Raw genomic sequence first — 22,799 nt, 5'->3', positions numbered from 1 at the left:
TGGTTTTGGGACCAAGATAATGAAGAAACCCAAGCTAGGTGACTGCTTCATACAGACAAGAGCAAAAGAACCATTCAGCTGAACCCAGTCAAACTCCCAACCCAGTCAAACTCCCAACCCACAGAATAGTTTATGAATTATTATTTTGGTCCCTGAACTTTGGGGTGGTTTGTTTAATGACAAAAACTAACTGAGGTGTAAGCAAAGGAACAGAAAAGAAAAAGAGCAAAGCATACAAGTACAGGAGAAAATGAGTGCAAACATGAGCCTAAATGGAAAAGGGTTCTGAGGACAGTGAGAGAACACATAAACCTGAAAGTAAATTGAGTTCAGATTGGAAAAATCAGGCTAAGAAGAGGATGGACTTCATTCAGCTTAAATACAGAAGGAAGAGCCACTGAGGACTTCAGAGCAGGGGAGGATATAACGCAAGAGCAAAGGAAGTCCAGTTACAACTACTACTATCTAGACAGGCTGAAGCAAAGAATTCTCCTACATTTGCAGGAAGCAAAACAGATAACAGCGTGGTTCTATAAGTGCCATATATAGCTTATGTAAGATTCTGTTCTTTAATAGAAAAACAGGAAAATTATTTTTACCTACAATTTTAATTTCAATGAGAACAGTCCTAGAATTAATCATCAGAAGAGCTTATGATGTGTCTAAAGAGTAAGCAAAATATTTCTGAAACTATGTGTGGGCATAACGGTAATACAGATTTCTAATGACAGCATAACTTTGAAATATGACTCCTCTTTGTTTGAGATTTCATATACGCACCAGACCACTTTAGCTTCTGACCACCATAGTTAATAGGGACCAGATTTAGCCTCCCACCTTAAATGGGAAAAATAGACAAAATATATGAAACAAAGGATGTTAGACACTAGACAAAAGGCAACACAGAATATGAATCCACAAAAGAAAATAAGTGAGGTAAATCCTTAAGACTGCCCCCAGCTTATTGCCTAAGAGAGTTTCCAGGCTGCAGCACAGGAATGAGGAACCCAAACAGAACTAAGCAGTCTCACTGAGTTGAAGAGACAGAATTAAGAGTTTTGAGAAGGCCAAGGCAAGGCAGAACACTGAAGAGAGCTGCACAAAGATATGCCTCTTGATACCTAGAGGCAGTTCCTCTTGAAACTTTGAACAATTAGAAAGGCGCAGGCAGAACAATCCTTAATGATCACACAGGTCTGTGCGTAGTCACAGAGTGGAAAAAAATTAACAAAAAAATCTTTAAAAACATCCAGGGCCATGAATGCATCTAACTATTTTCAAATAACTGTATCCCAGAACAAATCCCCGTAACATTTATGAAAATTTAAAAAAAAACAAAAACTCAGCACACAACAGTGTAAAATCATAATGTCTGGCATCCAAAGAGAAATTACCAGGGATACAAACAAGGAGAAATAACAATCAATAAAAACAGACTCAGAAATGTTGCAGATGATAAAATGGTGGACAAGAACTTTAAAACAGCTAAAACAAATATATTCAAGAAAATAGAGAAAAGCATTAAGCATGAGGAAAGAAATGGGGAGTTTTTTTTTAAATTAACTTCTAGACATGAAAAGTATACATCTGAGACTTTTTAAAAATACACTGGATAGGATTAATACCAGCTTAACCACTGTGAAAGAAAGGATAAGTGAAGTTGAAGATAAAGAAAAATGAAACATCCAAAATTAAATATACATAGAAAAAGACAGAAACTAAACAGGGCATCAATGCACAAAAGGATAACATCAAAAAGCCTAACATACATATAACTGGAATCCCTGAAAGAGAGAATAGTGAGGTTGTTTATACTTTTATTTTGTTGTCAGTTATTGTAACCATGTTATCTTATGTAAAGTTTCTCTCCACTTTCAGTAAATATTTTAATTTCTGGATACATTTATTTGGCCCAAAGAGATTACAAGCTAAAAAAAAAAAAAAAACTGAAGAAAAAATGTCTGAAATTTTTCCAAATTTGAGGGAAACTATCAACACACTAAACAAATATTATTAGAGTTAAAAATTGGATGCTTTCAAGATAAAAATAAAGTGTAGACACAAATATACAAAGACTACACACAAGCTAAGCTTTTCAAAATATCTAATAATACTAACATAAACAACAGAAGTTAGGGTCAAGAATAGGATAAACCCCATGAGACTTTTTTTTTTAACACTGGAGGTTTTAGTAAAAGCCTCTCTAAAGGTATGGTAAAAAGAAATGAAGATGAATAACCCTATTTGCTGATAGCAAAAGAGAAAGAAAATTTCGTCACCACTCACACTTCAACTGTTCCTTCTAAACTTTCACAAGAGATAAATTATACTTCCAGCAATATGGACTCTCCCTGGGCTCATATATTCAAGAAAGCAAAATATCTATTAAAAGTAAAGAGAAACTTTACAAGTCAGTTATGGTTACGATTACCTACAACAGAATAAAAGTGTAAACAACCTAGTTCTCCTCTCCCTGGCTACTGATACTAACAACACATAATCAAATTCTTCGCTTATAGAAAGTACAGTGTAACTTACATAACCAGATTGTAAGGAAAACACTCAACAAGATCATTCCTTGGGTAAAATCTACTGTAGCCAGACCAACCAAACAATGCATTGTCTATGATCCTCCCACTAAGAAAAAAAAAAAAATCAATAAAGAACCTTTTCTGTAGTGATCTTCATTATAATTAAATTTAAAGTATATTAACTTCTTTTTAAAAATAGCAAAAAAAAAAAATCAAGAACCTTATCTGTAGTGATCTTCATTATAATTAAAGTATATTAACTTTTTAAAAATAGCAAAACTATATATGTGTGTGTCAGAGAGGTTAATTAATCTAAGGTCCTATGACATGTTCTCACAGAGATGAGAAAGGATTCAGATCTCATCTTGATGCAAAATTAACAGTTTCAATCATTTGTTTAGTAAGCACTGAAGTTTGTGGCTATACTAACCTTATTTTATAAACCAAAAATTAGGAGCCAGCATGTGATAAGGGATATTTTTTCTGATTTACAAATGAGTTTATATATTTTAAAACTTACAAAGATATTCAAACTATATCCCAGTTACTTGTACATTTAATAATTCACCTATAAGTTGCTGGACTCTGGCTACAGAGAGACTCTCTACCTGTAAGACCTCTTTCTTGTAACCATATACACCCTCCTACTGAAAGTGCCTACTCCTAACTTTTGATGTTCAAAGAGTGTGAAACATAACATAGGAATTCTGTCAGTAATTAAGCAATTGAGACCTGGGAAAACCCAAAGTTGAAACCCACACTGGAGGGAGAGGGTGGCCTCTTCAGGGCAAAAGTTTTCAAAGTGTTCTGGTGTCTGGAAAGGATTTGTCCAAAGCTGTTTCAGAAGTTGTATGAACATTTAATTTGTATTAAATATCTTCATTTTAAAACATTTAGTTTAAATCATTTAACTGCTTATAGCTAATCGGAGAAGGCAATGGCAAGCCACTCCAGTACTATTGCCTAGAAAATCCCATGGATGGAGGAGCCTGGTAGGCTGCAGTCCGTGGGGTCGCTAAGGGTCGGACACGACTGAGCGACTTCACTTTCACTTTTCACTTTCACACATTGGAGAAGGAAATGGCAACCCACTCCAGTGTTCTTGCCTGGAGAATCCCAGGGACGGGGGAGCCTGGTGGGCTTCCGTCTATGGGGTCACACAGAGTCGGACACGACTGAAGTGACTCAGCAGCAGCAGCAGCAGCAGCTATAAAATATCCACTAACCTCTGCAACTGGTAGACTATGCAGAATAAACTGTGGTTGATAAACTAGAAGACTTTCCTGAACCACTTTCCAGACTGTAGGTCTGTCAGTTAATACATTTATGTGGCAGTTTGCATTTTCCCTTCACGATTCTTGGAACACACTTGTAATTCCTTGTTCTATGATTGTCTCTTCCCACTGTACTGCAAATTCTAAAAGTGAGATAATTTCTGTCTCATTCCCTGCTGAATCTCTAACCCTTACCACAGAAACATAGGAGATATTTAACAAATATTTAAATATTGCTGAGAGAAATATCAATAACCTCAGATATGCAGATGACACCGCCCTAATGGCAGAAAGTGAAGAAGTAAAGAGCCTCTTGATGAAAAAGAAAGAGGAGAGTGAAAAAGTTAGCTTAAAACTCAACAATCAGAAAACTAAGATCATGGCATCCAGTTACATCATTTCAGGGCAAATATATGGGGAAACAATGGAAACAGTGAAAGACTTAATTTTCTTGGGCTCCAAAATCACTGCAGGTAGTGACTGCAACCATGAAATTAAAAAATGCTCCTTGGAAGAAAACCTATGACAAACCTAGACAGCGTATTAAAAAGCAGAGACATGACTTTGCTGACAAAGGTCCGTCTAGTCAAAGCTATGATTTTTCCAGTGTCATGTATGGATGTGAGAGTTGGACCATAAAGAAAGCTGAGCACTAAAGAATTGATTCTTTTTAAACTGTGGTGTTGGAGAAGACTCTTGAGAGTCCCTTGGACTGCAAGAAGATCCAACCAGTTCATCCTAAAGGAAATCAGTACTGAATATTCACTGGAAGGACTGATGCTGAAGCTAAAGCTCCAAAACTTTGGCCACTTGATGCAAAGAACCGACTCACTGGAAAAGATCCTGATGCTGGGAAAGATTGAAGGTGGGAGCAGAAGGAGACAACAGAGGATGAGATGGTTGGATGGCATCAGCGACTCGATGGACATGAGTTTGAGTAAGCTTCTGGAGTTGGTGATGGACAGGAAAGCCTGGTATGCTGCAGTCCATGGGGTCGCAAAGAGTCGGACACAAGTGAGTGACTGAACTGAACTTCAATAGTTCTAAGGAGAGATACTGAAGATCAGAGAGAGTAAATTAAGGTGGCAGCAGTAGAAATAAAAGGGAGAGGGTTTGTGCAGGTAGAATCAGGGGGAAAAAAGAAATAAATTAATGAGATTTTTTAAACTGGGTGATTGAATAATTAGTGCCACCTTCATCTATATAATTAAAGAAGTTAAAACAGGGCTGACTTTGGTCTTGGACAGGTTGAATATTTTAAGTGCTAGCTAGACCAGTCCAGCAGAAATGAAGTCCTAATCTAGCTTACTATTTACCACACAATTTAGCTTCCAGATGATGTTTTCAAATCAAATTTCATGAGAAGCAAGGCTCATATTTTTCTCTTTATTCATTCCCCCCTCTATTTTCCTCCCCTCATCTCTGCATTAGTCACTGAAAAATACTGATGAAACTTTTTCTGAGAAATTTTAGAAAATGAGGCACCTAGCAGATATATCAAGGAAAAAAATTGACGGCAGGGCTTCCCAAAATTAATCCATAACACACAACACACATGGAAAACTAAATGTTAGGCCAATATTAGCAAAATACAGTATTTAGATGATCACATGGCTCAAACAAGATCAGAGAAACAATGCAAAATCATTTTTTTAAAAAGGCAATTACCTGGAACTTCAGAAAGATAAAAAAATTAAAGTATAAAAATGATGATAAAAGCATTTCAGTAAAAATAGACATAATGGCAAATAAGTTTTCTAACACAAACATTAAAGAATACTGATTTTTATTTTCAACAAATGCAAATTCTCTAAAATAAATATCTAATATATACATGTATATATGTATAATATATAATAATGATTCTTAAACATGGTTAGGTTAAATCTTGACAGCTTAACAAAGGGAGCTACAAAGCTATTACCTCCCATTTGTCAGAAGACACGACAACAATCCAGTGTTTTTTTTTCTAATTTTTATTGGAGTATAGTTAGGTTCCATCCTGGGACTGGGAAGAGACCCTGGAGAAGGAAATGGCAACCCACTCCAGGATTCTTGCCTGGGAAATCCCATGAACGAAGAAGCCTGGCAAGCTATAGTCCTTACAGTTTCGAAGAGTTGGACACAACTGAGCGACTAAACAACAACATAGCTGATTTGCAATGTTGCCCTAGTTTCAGTGCACAGCAAAGTGACTCAATTATACATATATCCACTTTTTTAGATTCTTTTCCCATGTAGGATGTTACAGAGTATTGAGGTTCTTTCAAAGAACACTTAATTTTTACCTTGGGAAGATCTACTCTAACTGAAGTGAAATTCAATAGCTTAATACAATAAAAAGCAGCTATCAACATTCCAAACACCAAGGATCTTACATACAAATGTTAAAGAAAAAAAAAAATCACAGAAGAAATCCAAATGTTAACAAAATTTGATAAGTATGACTCAATTAATACTAAGAACACATAAAATATTAACCACACAGACAAGAATCATTATGCTTAACTTAGTCATATACCATAAATGAAAATATACCAAGAAGTCTGCTTAAAAATCACTTGTTTAAAAGAAATTTTCTGACAAAACTGACACTGATGTTATGTAAAAAATATAATTTCAATCTATATTTTAAACTTACAACCAAGGATCACAAGATACTGAGGAAACTTGTGAGTGGTTATATGTGTTATATGTAATTATGCTCAAAATTCAGCTCTAAAATCCCAAACTTTTTTCATGAAGACATGAAAGCTCTTTAATCAAATATGGAAATATGATATTTAACCTAAAAGTGCTGAGTATTTACAGCACAAAAGCTATAAAAGAAAAAAAAAAAGTATTTTCAATCCAAAGATTCTATTCACTGAAGTCTGTGGGGGGGGGGGGCGGAATCTACCACCATCAGTACTACTGTTTACAATATACTGAATAACAACAACAAAATGACAACAAAGTAAAACTGTATAAATGTTTAATTTCATATTTCAACACCTATAAATATTAAAGATGTCTGCCATATTAAATACTAACCAATAAACATATAGTTCCAGCTATATTTTGAACGTTTCTCAAAAACCTCAAAAATAGCAAAGAAACACATGACTCTAGTAATTTTGAGTAACATGCACTCAAACTGTAAAGAATGCCACACATCTATAAAAGAATTATTCTATTAGAGATTTTTTTTTTTAAATGGGAAAGGAAGCAAGCTATACTCTCCATTAGTTCTCAAATGCTTTTCTATTTGCTAATCAACTCATCTGTCACTAGTTCAGTAATGTTCAAACATTTTCTCTTGTTTTATACTATTGTTTGTTTTTTCAGACCACAAACATTTATCATGAGGATTAGGAATCTGAGAGTATCTTAGTTGGGTGGTTCCAGCTCACAGTTTGTCCTGAATTGCAAGCAAACTTATAAAGAATTGCCTGCTCCCCCCATCACCACCAAAGTTAAATTCCATGTCATAGCATACTCAGCTCTGTAATATTTATTTACAATGAGAAAACCACAATCTAGCACTGTCACATTTTGGTGCATTTTTTTTAATGTAAAATATCCTCAAAAGTTTTTTGTACTATACTCTTCACTAAAGCAAATGAGCTTTAATCTCATGAAGATTTCCTGACGCATTAAAATAAGAAGTATTTAAAAGGAAGTCAAAAGAAGACACAAAAATCTGGTTATAAATAGTACAATAAAGAATTTCCTATACTAGGTATCAACTATAGTATAAAATACACTATTCTTAGCCTCCTACTGAAGATCAAATTTATTTCAACTTAATATTACGAATTAATGATGCTAGGGACTTCAATTTCTTTCATGTGTCTAAAAGAAGAAAAATCATTTTGTAACATAAAGGAAAAGTTACTACAAAAACTTTCTTTTCTAACCATGCTTCAAACATCCTTTTTAGTGCCTAGACAAAAATGGAAAAACCTGGAAAACATAAGCTTCTAAATTAGACACTCCTTTCAGTATATTTTCAACTTCAAAAGAGCACAAAACATCATCCAAGTCCACACACTTGTTATCTGAAAAAATTTTAGAGCTGAGATGAATTCTTCAAGATTAGTCATATAAGTAATATTTGTCATGATTACTTCTTTATTAAAAAAAAAAAACAGCATTCAGCTTTAAAATAAATCGCCCATCAACCTTTCCCTGACAAATGAACGTTACTCTATTCCATTCAGCCAAAAGAAAACAGCAAATACATCTTTGTGGTCTAGCTTACCAAATCAGTATTTAGAAATCAATGCAACTGTTATTAAAGGATCAGAACCAAACACTGTAACAAAATACACTGAGTGGATTCTCCGTGTGTGTGCAGGTGCCCATTCATAATATCATGATCCTCACAGATGTGTTAAAAACAATTTTTACTTAATACCAAAGCATCTTTACATAATACACAGGTTATTATAAAATTGCCCTCTTTAATGTTCAAAAAAAGAACAATTTCTAAAGTAAAGGATGAGAAGAGTTAATACCGGATTGCTGCCACCTATCAACTTTAATTCAAAGCGAAGTACAACTCAATGTCATTTATACCTCTAAGGCAGCCACGACAGAAACAAAATTAAGTTCACTGTGGATAAAGTATCCTGGCATCCCACTGGATTATTTACCTCTGATTTGATATTAAGTATGTGTGGAGTCTTTTGTCCCTCCTGCAACATCCCAGGGTGTCAACACCATCTTAGTCAAAGGAAATGAGGAGCAAATACCTCAGGTCTACCTCGCACCCTAAGTATCAGAAAGTCATGGCCTCCACGGTCGTTACTACACAACAAACAGATTCTGTAGTCCCGTGCCCTCTTCTATTAGATCCGGGAAAGCGGGGTGGGAAAGAAGTGTTTAGTATATCCTGAGAATCCTCTGTGTTCAGTCCTGGTACCCGAAGCAGCATGAATACAAGGGGTATGTGGGTCACCCACAGAGAGAGAAACAGAACGAAGCTTTGGGACCCTCCCAAGTTCAGTGAAGACACCAAAAGCCTCTGGAGATACGGGGCACAACCCTCCGAGGAAACCGGGGAAGAGCAGACGGTCTCCGAGTTGGAGTGACCGACTCTGGCACAAGCCCAGGGCGTGGGTAGCGACCGGGGAGTCTCCGGCACCCCTCTCCTGTGCACCAGGGTCCGTCACTGGGCGAGGGGTGCGGCCGGCGGAGGGGGTCAGGACCGAGAGAGGCCGGGGGGCGGGGCTCCCCCAGCGGCGTCCCGGGGGGTCGCGGGGGGTGTGTCCTACCTGGGCCGTGGCGCTCGCAGGGATTTCGGAAGGGGGGCTCGGGTCCAGCTCAGGGCCGGGACTGGCAGCGGTCAACCCTCAGCAGGCGGGACGGCCGCCGCCTGCCCATCCCCCGCCGCCAACGGCGGGGGGACCGGAGCGCGGCTTCGAGGGCCGGCCGGCTGGGCAGTCCCCTCGGGTACCGTCCGCGTTTACTGGCGGCGGCGGCTGCTGCTTCTGTTACTGCTGCTGCTGGCCGCCCCCAGCCGCTGTATTTGGACCAGCCTCTGCTCCTCCTCCTGCCACCGCCGCCGCCGCCTGGTCCCCACCGCTCCCATCGCCGCTGCGGCGACTACTGCAGCGCCCGCTGACCCGACCCGACGTTATTCTCCCCCTTCGCAACCCAGCACAGCCTAGCCCACCTGCCCTACCAGTGCGCACGCCCACCTCTCCGCCACAGGTGCTGATTGGAGAGCGCGTCCCAAGTCCGCCAAGTCGGTTGGCTGGTCCCATTGCCTATCACGAAAGGGGCGGAGAGTCAGGCAAAGAGCGTCTCCGCCCCCCACCGGAGAATTGCCGCTATCTTCAGGTTTGCCTGAGAGGGCGAGTTACCGGGAAAGGAGCATCACAATGGCAGCGCGCGTGCGCGCGGGAATTCTGGTCCTTGTAGTTCTAGCCGCAGCCGCAGCTGCCCGCTCGTCCGGAGCAGCGAAGTAGGGCTTCTGAGACTCGTGGTTGGCGCATATTGGCTTCGTCCTAGCTCAGCAGTTATCTTGGTTATGGAGACACAGTTGTGACGCCAGGATTGGTCTTTTCGGAGAAAGATCGGAAATGCTTTGTCACGATACGAATTTACACACGCCGAGGAGTTCGGTCGCGATGGGCCCCGGATCTTGAGGCCCTGCCTTGCCACCTCCTCAGAACCCTCGCTGCCGGGATCTGGCAAATTGGCTGTGTCCCCAGAAGAGCCTAACATGGAGCTATTCACCGGTGTGTGCTGGGGACAGGCCTAAAAGCGTAAGGCAGAAAGGAGACCGAGACTGCCAGAGAGGAGTCAGCCTGGAGCCCGGCGTATCCTTACGGTTTTCACATTCATGAAGAACAAGATTTCACTCCCTTTTTGGGAAACACCCCCAGTGAAGGGTTCAGTGAGCAGCCCCCGTGAGGTGTCCAGTATGGGCTTCTGGGCAACACTGCGGGAGTCCCACTAAGACTAAAAGAAAAGCGAGAAGGGCGGAGCAACGAGGCTGCGTGGGCTAATTTGTCTTTGGTGTATCAAGCTCTTTGGTAAAGAGGGAACCTTATGATAAAACCCCTCTGCCATCCTTATCCACCAACTTACAGAAGAAAAAGCTCAAAGAGGTTAACAGCTTTCCTAGAGCTATAAAACTAATTAGTGGAAGAACCAAACTCCAATCTCGTAAACTCCCGTGTCCAGTGCCGTTTTTACTTAATAATCACAGTGATTCCCGGAGTCTGAAATCCATGGACTGAAAAGATCGTGATGAATTCTTAGCTTCATTTTACTTTAAATCTTTTTATTTCCTCAAGTGACCTTATGATTAAAGTTGATTAAGAATATATAATGGTTAAATATGAATCCTATATTCAGTCTTATAACTATTATTGAATCTGTTTCTTGTTCAGGAAATGCCACAGCCTCTTGACATTCCTTGAAAAACAGCAGGCACTTCTACTGTCATGTCTAGATCCTTGGATAAAAAGCAGGACAAAATGTACATTAAAGGCAATTGATGATGCAGCTCTCTTGTTCTATTCAAACCTTAAGAAGTTGCCAAATTGTTTTCTTTCCACTGATTAAAACCACAAGTTGCTTTTTTCCGTTACTTTGTCTCACAGAATATAATTCACTTCAGGGTATTGTCAGGGCAAGTAATTTGAATCGAAAAGGATCAGTGTTTTTGTAAATAATTTTCTTCAATTTTAAAGACGTTTTTGTAGGGGGAAACAAAGACCAGATTCGTTGAAATTATGGATAGCAGGATGTCAAATAGCTATTCTCTATTTGAAGAGAATATTTTTCACTCAGCAAATATAGTGTGTCCTTTTCAAGCTACCCAGATATAATCTCTGCTATCAGATAAGGGTTTTAGTGAATTTATTCATATAACTATTGTTTATTTTAAATGAGTTAGTAGATACAGCTGGGTTCTCCAAACGTTGGAACGATGATTATTCTTCTGATTGTTATCTTATGACCAACTCTCATTTGCAAATCCATGAAGGATAAGAGAAATAGAAAAGTCTGTAAGAAGCTGTATCTAAAAGAGTTGAAGACGAAAAAAAAAAAGTGCAGTGCAAAGGGAAGTGCTGTATGATAAATTTCTTGAGAATAAGACAACAGTATACTTCAGAGTGGAGCTTCCCAGGTGTTGCAGTGGTAAAGAATCAACCTGCCAATGCAGAAGACACAAGAGATGTGGCTTCGATCCCTGGGTTTGGAAGATCCCCTGGAGTAGGAGGAAATGGCAACCTCCTCCAGTATTCTTGCCTGGAGAATTCCATGGACCGAGGTGCCTGGCGGGCTACAGTCCAAGGGGTCTCAAGGAGCCAGACTCAATTGAGCACCGGCACCATATAGTAGACTAGGAAGTGTAACAGTGGATATTATTATACTGAGAGTATATATTATCGTGAGAGTTATTGCCACAGGTATAGGAATTCCCAAGGAAAATGGCTTCCCAGGCCACTTTTTCTTTCCTCTGGTCTTTTCCATTTGAGAATTATTGGTCTGTTCCAAGAGATATTTGTTCAGTTAGGATAAATGGCAAGGTAACATATTATTGAAGAGCTGATACAAGAACTCAGGAATCTCCTTTTGAGATACATGTATCTCATATATATACTACAAAATAAATAAATGTGGTAGCCAGCCTCTAAGATGGCCCCCAGTAATCACTGCCTCCTGGTATCTTTACCTTTGTATAGTCTCTCCCATACTGAATGGGGCTGCCTCGTGTAACCAGTAGGGTTTTTCAGAAATTGTGTAAATTCCAGGTCTAGGTTATAAAATACTTTGCAGCTTCCACTTTTTTGGCCACTTTTTTAATTGAAGGATTTTTGCTTTACAGAATTTTATGGTTTCTGTCATACGTCAATAAGAATCCGCCATAGGTACACCCATGTCCCCTCTATCCTGAACTTCCCTTCCCTCTCCTGCCCCATCCCACTCTTCTAGATTGTCACAGAGCCCTTGTTTGAGTTCCCTGAGGCATATGGCAAGTTCCCATTGGCTCTCTATTTTACATATGATATTGTAAGTTTCCTTGTTACCCTCTCCATGCATCTCACCCTCTCCTTCCCTCCCCTCCCCTGGGGTCCATAGTCTGTGCTCTATGTCTGTTTCCCCATCACTGCCCTGAAGATAAATTCATCAGTACCATCTTTCTAGATTCCATATATATGCATCAGTATATTATATTTATATTTCTCTTTCTGAGTTACTTTGCAGCTTCCACTTTATGCTGTCTTGGATCATTCACTTAGAGGAAAGCCAGTGATATAATCGGAGAAGGCACTGGCAAGCCACTCCAGTACTCTTGCCTAGAAAATCCCATGGATGGAGGAGCCTGGTAGGCTGCAGTCCGTGGGGTTGCTAAGGGTCGGACACGACTGAGTGAGTTCACTTCCACTTTTCACTTTCACACATTGGAGAAGGAAATGGCAACCCACTCCAGTGTTCTTGCCGGGAGAATCCCAGGGACGGGGGAGCCTGGTGGGCTTCCGTCTATGGGGTCACACAGAGTCGGACACGACTGAAGTGACTTAGCAGCAGCAGCAGCAGTGCTATAATATGAGGACTCTTAAGCAGCCACTTGGAACAGCTCACTATCTGGCAAGGAACTCAGGCATTACACTAATAATCAGCACCAATTTGCCAACCATCTTAGTGAACTGTTCTTGGAAACAGATCCTCCAGACCCAGCCAAGCTTTCAGATGACGGCAGGCATTTTGATTACCACCCTGTGAGATACTTCGAGCCAAACCACTCAACTAAGCCACACCCAAAATCCAGACCTACAGAAAGAATGTGATACAATAAATGTTTGCTATTGTTTTAAGCACTAAGTTTTGGGGGCAATTTATCATGCAGGTGGGTTCTTTACCCTGAACGCCACCTGGGAAGCCCAACGAATACAGAAGACTGACAAAAATATGGCAGAGAAGAACGACTCAAACCCAGAGATGTGTGCTCTCGATAATTGAGCCTGAAACAATGAGACTCTGATTCTAGGATCAGCCTTAGAGTGTATTCTAGGATAGTGAGCAAAGTTCAGATTTATACTGAGTTCCCCACGGAACATAAAACCTCTTTCAACACAGCTTCTTTTCTCCTGCACAGAATAAATAACATAGTTTATTCTTTCCCTTCATTTGTGGCTTCCTCTATTCATATTTAAATATCCACTGATTTACTACTTTTTAAGCTTCCTCTAAATCTAAACAGGAAACAACTCTAGTTATTTACATTGTTTGTACAATACCACAGTGAACCAGTGTGCAATTCAAGGAAAAGAGACCACATACTTTTTGCTTTCCCACTCTTCTAAAACAAATCTCATATTGTACGCATGCATGCATGCTTAATCACTTAGTTGTATCCCACTCTTTGCAATCCCGTGGACAGAGATACACTAGGCTCCTCTGTCCATGGGATTCTTCAGGCAAGAATACCGGAGTGGGTTGCCATTCTCTTCTCCAAGGGATCTTCCTGACCCAGGGATTGAACCCTAGTCTCCTGAACTGCAAGCGGATTCTTTACTGTCTGAGCCATCAGGGAAGCCCCTCATGCTGTATACCTGAAACTAATAAAATATGAATTATGTCTCAATTTTTTAAAATCTCAGAATTGTACACTTTAAATGAGTAGATTGTATGGCATGTGAATTACAGTCATCTCTTGGTATTCCTGGAGGATTGGTTCCAGACCACCACCCCTCCTGTAGGGGATCCCTCCTGTAGGTCCTCCTTGCAGATACCCAAATCTAAGGATACACAAGTCCTTTATATAAAATGGCATAGTAGGAACTAACAGTGTTGTAGATAAATTATACTTCAAACAAAATCACAGAGATCAATTTGTGGTTACTGGAAGAAAGATGGTGGGGAGGGGAAAATGAAGGCAGTCAAAAGATACAAACTTCCGTTTATAAGATAAATAAGTTCTAGAGATGCAGTGTACAACATGATAAATATAATTAACACTGCTTTTTTAAAATGTTGTTTTGCTTTCTTGTCTTTTAGGCTGTGCATTATATATGAAAGTTGTTAAGGGGGTAAATCCTAAGAGTTCCCATCACAAAAAATTTTTTTTTCTATTTAGTATCTGTATGAGATGATGGGTGTTCATTAAATTTGTGGTAATCATTTCATGGTGTAAGTAAGCCAAATCATTATGCTGTGCACCTTAAACTTGTATAGTGCTGTGTGTCAATTATACTTCAATAAAACTGGAAGAAGAAAAGCAAACAGCATAGTACTTGCATATAACCTATGCACACCCTCCCATATACTTTAAATCATCTCTGCTGCTGCTGCTGCTGCTAAGTCACTTCAGTCGTGTCCGACTCTGTGTGACCCCATAGACGGAAGCCCACCAGGCTCCCCCGTGCCTGGGATTCTCCAGGCAAGAACACTGGAGTGGGTTGCCATTTCCTTCTCCAATGCATGAAAGTGAAAAGTGAAAGTGAAGGCGCTCAGTCGTGTCTGACTGTTAGCGACCCCACAGACCGCAGCCCACCAGGCTCCTCCATCCATGGGGTTTTCTAGGCAAGAGTACTGGAGTGGCTTGCCATTGCCTTCTCCGTAAATCATCTCTAGATTACTTATAATACCTAACAGAATATAAATGCTATTTGAACAGTTGTATGGCATGCAGAAAATTCAAGTTTTGCTTTTGGAACTTTCTGAAATGTTCTTTTTAAATATTTGCAATCCATGGTTGGTTGAATCCATATATGCAGCACCCAAGGATACAGAGGCCCAAGGCACTGACAATGGATCTCAATAAAGCTGTTTTTAAAAACTCTCCACAGTCTTTTGAAACGTGAAGCTAGTTGTGGACTGGTGCTCAAGCATTTCCACAAACCAGCAAACAATCCTGTTTTTTTAATTTGTCGTCAATCTAACCAGTTACTATTTGAATGTTACTTAATCCACTAAACAAAAAATGTTAAAGCCAATCAATGCCAACTGCTCTGCTATGCACTGGAAAAACACATATGAATAAACAGTCTTTGTCCTTAAGATCTTGTTTCAGAGTGCATTAGCAAATATGCAAATCCTATTACAATGCACCGTAATACCTATTAGAGGTATATTATGTAGGCTACAAAGATGCTCTAGAACAGGGGTCAGTAAACTATAGGCGGCAGGCCAAATTTAGGAGGATCCTCTGAGAGCTTGACCTCTTTAAGCCAATTTCAGCAGCATGCTCTTTTTGACAGAAATGCATTCACATTAAATACACTTCTTCAAGTGTTTGCATTTTTGAAAACTTCATCCTTTATTTTGCTGTGAGGGGTTATTTCTAATTAAAGACATTTCAAATAAAAAGGAACCAGTAAGAAAAAATTGGCAGGGGAGGGGGGATAGGTAGGCAAAGTAATCTCAGGTTTGAATATATTAGTCTATTGTCTTTTAACCTGTTGGTGTTTGGTGTTCGGTGATCATTAAAATAGACCATAATATTAGGGAAGACTGACACTCATTGAAATTAGTAAAGTTAGAAAAGAAACTAAAAGTTAATTTGCATTTACAAATAGTTATTTCTTGATCGACTTCCTATTTATGCCTTACTTTTACAGAATACAAAACAACAAACCACTAAATGTTAAAACCTAACTTTTTACAAATTGTGTTCTACTAGAACAGTAACTCTACATATTTACTCAGTGTTTTAGGTTTTCTCTTTGTTCAAGGTCATCTACAAAGCATCATTGGATACTCACAATTTTCAAATGAGAAAGTGGTGAGGTGATGTGATTCCTGATCTGCGTCTGCAACAGTGTGGAAAAATGAGTGATTTTCAAACTAGTTCAGCGATTAGCAGCTCCAAAAGCTGAATGGTTTTCTGTAATTTTAAAGTAGAGTAACTGACTGGCAATGCTAATAGCGCACCCTAGTGGCCATAGTTTTCCACTGCCAGCTATGTTGAAATAGAACAAGCTCTTCTATTTTGTCTTATTAATTAAAGCTGACTATCCAGTGGATAGGGATTTATATCATTTTTAGAAATCAGATGATGATGATGATAAATATGATCTTTAAAAAATATCTTTCTGGTGGTGTTAATTGGATATTTAATGTTCTACAAAATAAATCTGCAGATGACAAGTGAAATTTCCAGAAATTTAGTGGGTAGTAACCGTGAACTCCCAGATGTTCAAGCAGGTTTTAGAAAAGGCAGAGGCACCAGAGATCAAATTGCCAACATCCGCTGGATCATGGAGAAAGCAAGAGAGTTTCAGAAAAACATCTATTTCTGCTTTATTGACTATGCCAAAGCCTTTGACTGTGTCGATCACAATAAACTGTGGAACATTCTGGAAGAGATGGGAATCCCAGACCACCTGACCTGCCTCTTGAGAAACCTGTATGCAGGTCAGGAAGCAACTGTTAGAACTGGACATGGAATAACAGACTGGTTCCAAATAGGAAAAGGTGTACGTCAAGGTTGTATATTGTCACCTTGCTTATTTAACTTATATGCAGAGTACATCATGAGGAACGCTGGGCTGGAAGAAGCACAAGCTGGAATCAAGATTGCTGGGAGAAATATCAATAACCTCAGATATGCAGATGACACTACCCTTATGGCAGAAAGTGAAGAGGAACTCAAAAGCCTCTTGATGAAAGTGAAAGAGGAGAGTGAAAAGGTTGGCTTGAAGCTCAACATTCAGAAAACAAAGATCATGGCATCTGGTCCCATCACTTCATGGGAAATAGATGGAAAAACAGTGGAAACAGTGTCAGACTTTGTTTTTTTGGGCTCCAAAATCACTGCAGATGCTGATTGCAGCCATGAAATTAAAAGACGCTTGCTCCTTGGAAGGAAAGTTATGACCAACCTTGATAGTATATTAAAAAGCAGAGACATTACTTTGCCAACCAAGGTCCGTCTAGTCAAGGCAATGGTTTTTCCCGTGGTCATGTATGGATGTGAGAGTTGGACTGTGAAGAAGGCTGACCGCCGAAGAATCGATGCTTTTGAACTGTGGTGTTGGAGAAGACTCTTGAGAGTCCCTTATACTGCAAGGAGATCCAACCAGTCCATTCTAGAGGAGATCAATCCTGGATGTTCATTGGAGGGACTGATGCTAAAGCTGAAACTGCAATACTTTGGCCACCTCATGCGACGAGTTGACTCACTGGAAAAGACTCTGATGCTGGGAAAGGTTGGGGGCGGGAGGAGAAGGGGACGACGGAGAATGAGATGGCTGGATGGCATCACCGACTCTGTGGACACAAGTTTGAGTGAACTTCGGGAGTTGGTGATGGACAGGGAGGCCTGGCGTGCTGTGATTCATGGGGTCGCGGAGAGTCGGACACGACTGAGCGACTGAACTGAACTGACTGACATCAAGGTAAAAGCTGACTTAAAACGCAACATTAAAAAACTAAGGTCATGGCATCTGGTCCCATCACTTCATGGCAAATAGAAGGGGAATAGGTGGAAGCAGAGGCAGATTTTATTTTCCTGGTTTCCAAAATCACTGCAGATGGTGACTGCAGCCATGAAATTAAAAGACACTTGCTCCTTGGAAGCAAAGCTATGACAAATTCAGACAGCATATTAAAAAACAGAGTCGACACTTTGCTGACAAAGGTCTATATAGTCAAAGCTATAATTTTTCCATTAGTCATGTATGGATGTGAGAGTTGGACCATAGAGAAGGCTGAGCACCGAAGAATTGATGCTTTTGAATTGTGGTGAAGAAGACTGAGAGTCTGTTGAAATGCAAGAATAAATGGGCCAATCCTAAGGAAATCAGTTCTGAATATTCATTGGAAGGATTGATGCTGAAGCTGAAGCTCCAACACTCTGGCCACCTGATGGGAAGAGCTGACTGATGGAAAAGACCCTGATGCTGGGAAAGATCGAAGGCAAAAGGAGAAGGGGCAACAGAAGGTGAGATCGCTAGATAGCATCACCAACTCGATGGATATGAATTTGAGCAAACTCTGGGAGATGAGTGAAGGACAGGGGAGCCTGGCATGCTATAGTCCATGGGGTCGCAGAGTCAGACACGACATAGTGATTGAACAATGACAACAAGAGATAATTTACTTTTCTCAGTTCATCTATATTGTTTATCGAGGACCATATCAACTATTACAATTTAGCTAACTAGTTCTAGAAGCTGCCACAAACAACTTGTGACCTCCCCGACTGAGGCTTGTTTATAGGAAAACAAATTCCAGTAACTGATTTTGCATTCATTGAATTGCATTATTTTCATTTTATATTTTGCACTGAGCCTGATAGGTTCATTTGTTTCAAGTTATTTTTGTTAACAGCTTGATAACATTTATTATAAAATTTTTTTTTAGTGTCTTCTGGAGATGAATTTCCCCTAAAGGAAATGTCTATCCTCAAAATGACTTGAAATATGTGCATTTTTAAATTGATTGGCTTATTAAAATCACACTTGATTGCACTAAATGGAGACAGACATATTTTATCTTTAAAAAATCAATTCTTCTCCATTCCAATTGCCACTCTCCTTCTTAGGTCATCACTTCTTATCTACATTACCTCAGCTGAGGCTTCTAGCTGGTCTTCTTTCCAGTCTTCGCAGTGTCTTTTGTTTTTTCCACAGGGTAGCCAGAGAGCTCTTTCTAACTGCAAATCTGATCACATTACTTTTCATCTATGAAAACAATATTAGTGATTTCCTCATTGCCCTGAGTATCACTTACAAAACTCTTTTATGATCAATTTTCACTCCTGTTATTAAGTAACCACACTCTATTCTCCCATCCATTTAGTAAAAGAAGAAATAAAGTATAAATACTGGAAAAGAAAAAATATGTTTATTATCTACATAGTAAATGTCGAATACATCTAAAGGAAAATATTAAAATTAATGATATTAAAAATAATACAAATTAACTTATTTATAAAACACACGGAATGCACGAATCAGAAACCTTTACATGTTCCTGTGTTTCTAACAGGAAGAATACTTGGAATTCGGGAATCAAGCAGTCACTCCAACTCACATCTTAAATGACTCCCTAGAGAATTGTGCTTCCTGTCCTTTCAATTCTGGGCTCTTCACGGTTAGATGTCTTGGTCCCCAACAGTGGTTCACTCTTGCCAGGGGACACAGTGAGGGTCCTTCTAAACTATAAACTATGGCTGTGGTCTTTTGGACTGCATGCAGCTAGCAAGCAAGTAAAGGAGTTGCCATTTTGGCAGGGGCAACTGACCTGGATGAGCAGAAGGTAGGGCAGCTCTTGGATTAAGGAAGGAACATGTGTGGAATTTAGATGATCTACTTGGACACTTCTGGGTACTCCCTTGCCCAGTTGTGACTGAATGAATGCCTTAGTGCAACAACTTAAACCTTTTTAGCTCCCAAATCAGTCTCAGTATCTGCTTACTGTAGCACCCAACCGACACACTGATTATGTTGTTTAGGTCTACTGTAGTCTTAACTCTTTGTCCACTTTATCTAGGATTGGGAGATGTTTGTTAAAGTCTCCTTTATTAATGTGTCTATTCATCCCTTAATATCCTGTAGTTTTGCTTTAGGAAAGTTGCTCCTCTACTACAAGATCAGCTTGCACAGTTCCTACATGTAAGATTTTCCAGTTACCATATTTTATTAAAATTAGTCCTCAATAAAACAGTTCAAATTTCACTTATGATGGTATATAACTGAGTAATTTCATCAAGTGCAAATTACATGGCTAGCTCTTCAATCCACAAATCATTAAATAACAGATGTGTGTCATGATCAGTGACCAATTCTGTAACTTCTTTCAGAGTTTGCTGGTGATTGGACATTACAAATCTGTTGTTCAGTTCAGTGATGGAGGGCAAAGCATATAGTTGTGTTGTCTCCTTGTCTCCCAGTAATAAATCCATGTGACATTTTACCAAAACAGGGAATGGCCAACAAAGATAAAAATGCAGCAGAGAGACTAAAGTGATAATGCTGGAAGTGAAATTAGAGTCAAAGCTAGATGTTTTATAAGTTATACTGGAGTTATAGGAGTAGGTGGAGAAGGAAATGGCAACCCACTCCAGTGTTCTTGCCTGGAGAATCCCAGGAACGGGGGAGCCTGGTGGGCTGCCGTCTCTGGAGTCGCACAGAGTTGGACACTGTGCGACTTAGCAGCAGCAGCAGCAGTTAACTATGGAATTTGAGAGACTACTGCTATTTGAGAGACTGTTTGTCAGAAGCTAGTGAAGGCAAACTTCAAAATATATATATATATAAGTGGTTATGATGAATGTTCCAGAAGGAACACCAAAAATCTTCACACTAAAGGAATTCTTGGAAGTATTTCACGGCTTTGGAACACCAAAGGGTAAAACTCTGGAAGCTGATCCAAACTAAGAAATGTGACAATTTGCCAAGCCTAGAAAAGATGCTCACTCTGTATCATCATAAGTTATAAAGAGAAGGAAGGCATGCTTGTTGTTATTTTCTTGTAAGTTTTAGCAAAAAGAAAACACATTAATTTTCAATGTTTCAAATGTTATAAATTACATTGCACTATATAAATATTATTTTTACTATTTTCATTTCCCAATACTTTTACTATTGACGGTAGAGAGTTTGTTTTGACCAAAAATTTTGAAGGCCATAGAACAATTGTACCTTTCCCATTGATTACTAAGTGCTTTCTATGGTTTCAGCTTACATGACCATATATGCAGTAATTCATTACTGTACAAAGTGAGGGCTGCTTGTATTTGGTCCTAATTCTCCACAACCTCACCAATACATTATCTGTCTTTATCTTTAAAAGACAGCCATTCTTGTGGGTATGTAGCAGTACTTCATTGTGATTTTGATTTGTGTTTCCCTAATGACTTGGTGCGGAGAAGGCAATGGCAAGCCACTCCAGTACTCTTGCCTAGAAAATCCCATGGATGGAGGAGCCTGGTAGGCTGCAGTCCCTGGGGTCGCTGAGGGTCGGACACTGAGCGACTTCACTTTCAGTTTTCACTTTCACACATTGGAGAAGGAAATGGCAATCCACTCCAGTGTTCTTGCCTGGAGAATCCCAGGGACGGGGGACCCTGGTGGGGTTCTATCTATGGGGTCACACAGAGTCGGACACGACTGAAGTGACGCAGCAGCAGCAGCAGCAGCAATGACTTGGTGATGGACAGGGAGGCCTGGCATGCTGCGGTTCATGGGGTCACGAAGAGTCGGACATGACTGAGCGACTGAACTGAACTGAATGACTAATGCACCTTTTTTCATGTACTTATTGGCAATTTACATGTACATCTTCTTTGGGGAGAAAAATCTACTCAAATCTTTTGCCCATTTTAAAATTAGGTTCATCTCTTTAGTTTTCATCTAACTCTGTTCAGTTCAGTTCAGTTCAGTCGCTCAGTTGTGTCCGACTCTCTGCAACCCCATGAATCACAGCACGCCAGGCCTCCCTGTCCATCACCAACTCCCGGAGTTCATTCAACCTCATGTCCACAGAGTCGGTGATGCCATCCAGCCATCTCATTCTCTGTCGTCCCCTTCTCCTCCTGCACCCAACCTTTCCCAGCATCAGAGTCTTTTCCAGTGAGTCAACTCGTCCCATGTATTGGAGTTTCAGCTTTAGCATCAGTCCTTCCAATGAACACCCAGGATTGATCTCCTTTAGAATGGACTGGTTGGATCTCCTTGCAGTCCAAGGGACTCTCAAGAGTCTTCTCCAGCACCACTCTGTTAGCTCATCTAATTTTTTAGAAAATAGGTGAGCTCTGTCTTAGTGACTCGGAGGTAGTCAGCTGCTTCAGAATGAAGCTGAACATCTCTTTCCCAGCCACTGGTGGCCAGAAACTCATTGAAATGGACGATGAATGAAAACTTCATACCTCTTGTGAGAAGCATGTTGCCACAGAAGTTGTTGCTGACACTCTGGGTGAAAAATGGAAGGGTTATAAGTGGGCCGAATCAGTGGTGGGAATGTCAAACAGGGTTTCTCCATGAAGCAGAGTGTCTTGACCCATGGCTGAGTCCACCTGCTCCTGGGTTAGGTACATTCCTATTACAGACCAAGGAGGACTAGAGAAAGAAAGCGCAAATCTGTATGAAGCTGCCTTGTGGAAGCCAATCTGAGTGTTCTCAGTCTGGTCATCATGAAAAAAGGGACGAGGATATTCCTGGACTCACTGATGTTACTGTGCCTCACTGCCTGGGGCCAAAGAAGCTAGTGGAATCTGCCAACTTTTCAGTCTCTCCAAAGAAGATGATGTCTGCCAGAATGTGTTGAGAAAGCCCCTAAACAAAGAAGGTAAAATTATTTACTGATAAAGAGTATATGGTCAAAAAGTTTGGAGACAATTACACAAAATGTCTATGTGTTTTAAAGAGTTTGTCGGGGCTGACAAATATAACTTTTAGCTAGAGCTCCATTCCAGGTATAGTTTTTTATACTTCAAACCCAAATCCCCAAACATGAGAAGTCCCTTTCTTTCTTTTTAAATATACACATATAAGATATTTTATTTCAAAAATCACAGAACATTATACAAGTTTTAAATTTACAT

At 39.8% G+C, this 22,799-nt stretch overlaps 1 protein-coding gene and 1 pseudogene across 1 annotated transcript in view; one reads left to right on the top strand and one right to left on the bottom strand.

Annotated features, from left to right (window-relative positions):
- TTBK2 (tau tubulin kinase 2) overlaps positions 1-9,439 on the bottom strand; it is a 137,457-nt gene extending 128,018 nt beyond the window's left edge. The window contains exon 1 of the mRNA XM_055435349.2: positions 9,064-9,439. The gene's annotated coding sequence lies outside the window, so the exon portion shown is untranslated. The remainder of the gene's footprint in view (positions 1-9,063) is intronic.
- Positions 9,440-21,920: 12,481 nt separating this feature from the next.
- On the top strand, positions 21,921-22,560 carry LOC129563345 (small ribosomal subunit protein eS6 pseudogene; annotated as a pseudogene).
- The last annotated feature ends 239 nt before the right edge of the window (positions 22,561-22,799 follow it).

The sequence above is a fragment of the Moschus berezovskii genome, chromosome 9 (genome assembly GCF_049115385.1).
Source record: "Moschus berezovskii isolate FMDL1 chromosome 9, NW_MosBer_1.0, whole genome shotgun sequence".
NCBI classification, from domain to species: Eukaryota; Metazoa; Chordata; class Mammalia; order Artiodactyla; family Moschidae; genus Moschus; species Moschus berezovskii.
This window is presented reverse-complemented; position numbering and strand designations above follow the sequence as displayed.